This window comes from Pan troglodytes, chromosome 13, assembly GCF_028858775.2.
Source record: "Pan troglodytes isolate AG18354 chromosome 13, NHGRI_mPanTro3-v2.0_pri, whole genome shotgun sequence".
NCBI lineage: Eukaryota > Metazoa > Chordata > Mammalia > Primates > Hominidae > Pan > Pan troglodytes.
In genome coordinates, this window is record NC_072411.2 from 87,187,991 (window position 1) to 87,193,990 (window position 6,000).

Genomic DNA, 6,000 nt, shown 5'->3' on the forward strand with positions numbered 1-6,000 from the left:
CCACCACCACCACCAACTATAGGGCACACAAAGAGAATAGAAGCCAGGAAATTGTGCAACCATCCTATGTTGAAATTGGAGGTCATTTGAAAATCATTCCTAAAATGCTAAGAGATTTAAAGGAAAGGGTGAGTATGAAATTGAAATGTCCAGGAAGAAAAGAAACTACGAAGCAAGAAGAGGGTTTTGAAAAGTAGTAAAGCTAAGTGGTTACTAAGAAATGCAAGTAAAAATTAACATTGTATGTGAAACAATAACAGTATGGAATTTAAATCATGGGATAATGTTTGGCATGACATTGACTAATAAATTCTAAGTCAGTGATATAAGCTCTAATTATTGACTCAAACTTTTGATAAAGCTTTTGTTACACATTGTTGTCAGATTTCTTGTATTTAATATCTTTACTGACGTATAACTGTTATATAAAAACTGCACATATTTAATGTATAAAACTAATGAAGGTAGATATTACGCATAAACCCATGAAACCATCACCACAATCAAGGTAATATACATATTCGTCACTTTCAAAAGTTTCTGTGTGCCTCTCCCTCTTTATCGTGGTAAGAACACATCATGAAATCTGCCCTCTTAAAAATATTTAAAGTTAACAATACAGTATTGCTAACTACAGGCACCATGTTGTACAGCAGAGCTCTAGAATTTATTCATCTGGCATAACTGAAACTTTGTGCCCCTTGACCAACATCTCTTCATCTCTCCCTTCCTCCAGCCCCTGGAAACCATGATTCTATTTTCTCCTTCAATGAGTTTGGCTATTTTAGATACCTGACATAAATGGAATAATTTAGAATTTGTTCCTATGTGACTGACTTATTTCACTTAGCATAATGTCTTCCAGGTTAATCGTGTTGTCACTAATGGCAAGATTTCTTTTTTTTTTTTTTAATGGCTGAATACCATTCCATTGCATGTACAAAGCACATTTATTTATCCATTCATCTGCTGATGGACAGATACAGGACAGATAATCTTGCTTCTACACCTGGTCTATTGTGAATAGTACTGCAATGAACATGAACATTATATCTCTTCGAAACACTGATTTTATAGATTTTGGATATATGCTTAGAAGTGAGATTGCTGAGTCACATAGTTCTATTTTAAATTTTTTTGAGGAATCTCTATACTATTTTCCTTAGCAGCTGCACCATTTTACATTTGTATCAACATTGTTGCAAGGGTTCCAGTTTCTCCACATCCTGGCCAATACTTGTTATCTTCTTTTAAAATTTGTTTTTTTATAATAGCCATTATGACAGGTGTGAGGTGATAGTTTATCAAGATTTTGATTTGTGTTTCCTTGATCATTAGTAACAATGAACACCTTTTCATATACCTGTTGGTCATTTGTATGTCTTTTTCAGAGAAATGTCTATTCAAGTCTTCTGTTCATTTTTTAATAAGGTTATTTTTAAAATTAAATTAGTTTTGATTTTGCGATTGCATTTTAGATGTTCCTTATATATAAGTTTCTTATATCAACCACTTGTCAGATACATGGTTTGTAAATAATTTTCTCCCATTCCATAGGTTACCTTTTTATTGTTTATTATTTTCCTTTTTGTACTGAAGATTATTAGGATTTTACTTGGCTTGGTTAATGAGACTCAAATTGAGACTCAAAGCCAGCAACAGAGTGCTTTCAAGTAACAAACATTTTTTTGTCCAGACATTTCCAGGATTAGTAAGAATAAATCAGTCCAAACCAGTTTTAATATCCAGAAACATCAACACAGCTGTCCATGTTTGAAAACATAAGGCTCAAGAAAAAGTGAATCCTCACGGTCTGGAATTATTCATTAAGGAGGTAATGCAGCCGCTTTTTACGTTCTGTGGCCCAAGAAGAGGGCGTGGGCTTCCTCTCCCTCAAAACCAAGGAATATGGGAGCGGTATAAGAGTGTCAAATCTTAGAGGAAATGAATACATCATATCTCAAGTTGATAAAATACTGCTCAGCACGATATTTAAAAACTGGGCAGAACTAATTGTAGAGTGATTCAAAAGATATAAGTAGTTGCCTGGTGTTAGGGATGTAGAACTGAGGAGTAGGACTGTGGGGAGGTAGATTTATATACTTGTTTTTCATTTATGTCTTTCAATATTGCTTATATTGTTTACCTATATGTATGCATATATATGCATTGTTTTGACAAAACATGAGTTTTACATGTATATCTTTAAAAGAGTTGTATTTATGGAGCTTATGATAGAAGAATGAACTACTGATTAATGAAACAGAATCGTAGAGGTAAGCACATCTCTGAGAACGATTTTTTAGATTATGTTGACATAGATTATTAGCTTTACAAAGTATAACTTCTGTTCCGAAGCTTTGCAGTGGCAGAAAGTAGACCTTCTTGGAATATCCATATGTAATCTGACTGTAGAGGACTCATTTTGACCAAGTTTGTAAAACAGTATGGTGCCTAAAGCAAATAATAATGTAGTGTATATTTCAAGATAGCTAGAAGAAAATATTCTGAATGTTGTCACCACAAAAAAATGATAAATGTTTAAATGGGTATGATAATTACACCAATTTGATCATTATACAATGCATACATGCATTGAAAAGTCACACTATATCCCATAATATGTACAATTATAATGTGTCCAATATAAATTTAAAAATTATTATTATTATTATTTTTTGAGATGGAGTCTCGCTCTGTCGCCCAGGCTGGAGTGCAGTGGTGCCATCTCGGCTCACTGCAAGCTCCGCCTCCCAGGTTCATGCCATTCTTCTGCCTCAGCCTCCCGTGTAGCTAGGACTATAGACACCCGCCACCACGCCCTGCTAATTTTCTGTATTTTTTAGTAGAGACGGGTTTCACCGTGTTAGCCAGGATGGTCTCAATCTCCTGACCTCGTGATCCGCCCGCCTCGGCCTCCCGAAGTGCTGGGATTACAGGCGTGAGCCACCATGCTCAGCCAAAAATTAATTTAAAAAACACAGTAGTTCATAGAGACAATTGTCACATTGCACATTTTCTCATTGACAATTTAACAATATAATCAATCACCGTGTTTGTCTGTACATGTATAAACACTATGTAGCCACATTCAGTTAGTATTTAATTTGAAATAATTGTATATTCACAAAATTCACAAACAAGCATAGCCAAGAGCCGTATTTGAAGAGGAGACTGCAGAGAACGTTCTGTAGAAATAAAAGACCTCAAAAATGTCAGTGTTAGTCAACCAAGAAAGGAAAAGATGAACAAAACTCTATTAAATTGCTGTCTCATCTTCTATCAATCCAATTCACTGGATGAATCCTTCCCACTGTACTAAAATTTAGTTTCTGATTGGTACTTTGTTATTTTTTCATCATTTTAAACAATGCCAATTTAAATTATATGACACTGCAATGTAAGCACCTGATGTGTCTAAATGACGAAACACCAATCCTTGCCAAAAATGATAGAACAGCACATACTCAGTATTAATTGTGACAGCTATTGCGGTCCCTAGATTACAAACAGCTTTTCCTTAGTTAATCGAGTAGAGGTACATTTGAAGACCTGAATTTTCTTCATGATAATTTTTAAAAAGATTTTTCACAACCTGAAAACATAAAAAATGTAATTTTCGTTGTCATTTTAAAACAATATTTTTCTTTTATCTTGGAATTTTTGTATTTTTGCACAATGGCTTTCATGAATAGTTTAAATCTCATCTCTAAAAGAACCGACAATTGCACAATCTGAAAAAATACTATAATTTATGAACAAACAGTTATTTAATCACTGAATATCTGATAGATATTCCAGTGCCAAGCCATAAGCTGACAAAGTACATGTATGTGATGATGTGGTAGTTTGGTCTAACATGTAGCACTGTTAGATGCTAGATGATAGATAGATGCTATATTCATATGTTTTGTGACTACAATGAACAGAATTTGGTTTCAGTTAATATACTTTATAGTAGATAATTTAAGTTTCAGTATTTCAAGCTAACATAGTATTATTAAATTTGTCTATTATATTACAGCATACTTAAAAATATTTTGAATAAGGAATAGAAAAAAAAGGAATTGCTATTTAACCCAGTAGTATTGAGTGAATAAATATGGCCTGAAAAACGGGAGTCTTATTTTAAGGACTGGATAAAAGTAATTCTTAATATCTATTAATAGTAAGGGAATGTCCATGGAAATATAATAAGATATGTTTTAATACAAATGGCATTAACAAATGAGAAAAATAAATGCAAAATTTTCTGGCCTGATTTAATGTAGAAAAATAAAATCTTGTAAATGACTATAATACTTGCCAATGTCATATCTATCTATCTATCTATCTATCTCTCTCTCTCTCTCTCTCTCTCTATATATATATATATATATATATATGGGTCTCTGATGTTATTATCTGGTGCCCATTTTTCTGGTTTAAATTTTGGCTGGGCTAGGTGGCTCACACCTGTAATCCCAGCACTTTGGGAGGCGGAGGAGGGCGGATCACGAGATCAGGAGTTTGAGACCAACCTGGCCAATATGGTGAAACCCCGTCTCTACTAAAAATACAAAAATTAGCCAGGCGTGGTGGTGTGCGCCTGTAATCCCCGCTCCTCGGGAGGCTGAGGCAGGAGAATTGCTTGAACCTGGGAGGTGGAGGTTGCAGTGAGCCGAGATCACGCCACTGCACTGGAGCCTGGGCGACAGAGTGAGCCTCTGTTTTAAGCAAACAAAACCCTAAAGTTTTTTGTGCCCATATTTCTGGTTATAAAAATGATACATTTGTTATTTGAAAAGCGAGATATGAAAACTATGTATTTGAAAGTTTTCCAGTTTTTGGTAGGATGAAGTGTACCCTTTGATCTCTCACAGAACGCAAGTATAAAACCTTGACAGAATATGTGGCACAGCTATTTGAGGACTCTGAAATGTAGACAGAAACAAACAGGTAGAACACTGTAAATTAACCTACCTCCAGAACAGCAGTGAGTCTGCCATTTTTGTATCCTTTAGTATCTCCTGGCCCAAACTTAATTCACTGGGGAACTTTACAGTGATCTGAGGAGCAAAACAAAACAAAACAAAAAAAACAAAACGTAAGGAAAAACTTAAAGCTCAGAGAGAGAGGGAAAATAATATTTTTGTCCTTTATTTTTATTTTCTCTCATACCATCGGCTTCTAGGCAACCCTGCAGTGGTAGTAGTGGTGACAGCAGCAGCGGCAATGATGGAAGCCTGCAGGAGCCAAGAGTGTAAGAAATGGAAACCGCTTTCTCTATTTTCTCTGGAGCTATAGATTCAGACGGTGAGGCGAAAGTCCTGTTGTCTTTCTCTCTCTCTCATTCATATCATATCTGTATCTATATGTCTATCTATATCTAATCTATATGAATGTCTATATATCTATATTTACATATATCCTTATTCCTTTTGGAAGCAGACATGGCTCAATTACAGAAGTGGTTGCATTCTGCCTGTAGGATAAAAAAAAAAAAAAAAAAAAAGAGAGAACAGTGGGGAAAATTGTAGAAAGGTGGCAGCGCTAGAAAAACCAATCCCACTGAGTAGTTTGTGAACTACTGGGCTCATCTTTAGCCTATGCATGTAAAAATCTAATTCCAATTAGCATGCAAAAGACATTAAGAACTGAGCTAACAGACCTCTTCCCAAGTTCTTCACTAAGCTTTACTGCATACATGGCACATAATTGTATAGCAAAGCAATGGGTTTGAAAAATGAACCAACATTGGAACCATAGACCAGAGAATGAGGGTTAGATCTTGCAGCCTGAACCTACCCAGGTAAATTTCATAATAAAACATGAATTTTAACATTCTTCACAGTACTTTGACAAGACCCAGTGTCTCATAATGTAAAATTCAGAATGTCAAGATATAATCCAAACTTACTCAATGTATGATGAATTATGATAATATCAACTTGCCAGAAGAAAATGATCAAAAGATGATAGAGATGTAGGAATTATCTGACAAATACATTCAAATAAGCA

General features: G+C 34.8%; 1 long non-coding RNA gene across 1 annotated transcript in view; it reads right to left on the reverse strand.

Annotated features, from left to right (window-relative positions):
• LOC107973722 (uncharacterized) overlaps window positions 1–5,220 on the reverse strand; it is a 31,422-nt gene extending 26,202 nt beyond the window's left edge. The window contains exons 1-2 of the long non-coding RNA XR_001716117.2: window positions 5,161–5,220; window positions 4,963–5,048 (exon numbers count right to left, since the gene is read on the reverse strand). This is a non-coding gene — a long non-coding RNA (uncharacterized LOC107973722). The remainder of the gene's footprint in view (window positions 1–4,962; window positions 5,049–5,160) is intronic.
• Between the last annotated feature and the right edge of the window lie 780 nt (window positions 5,221–6,000).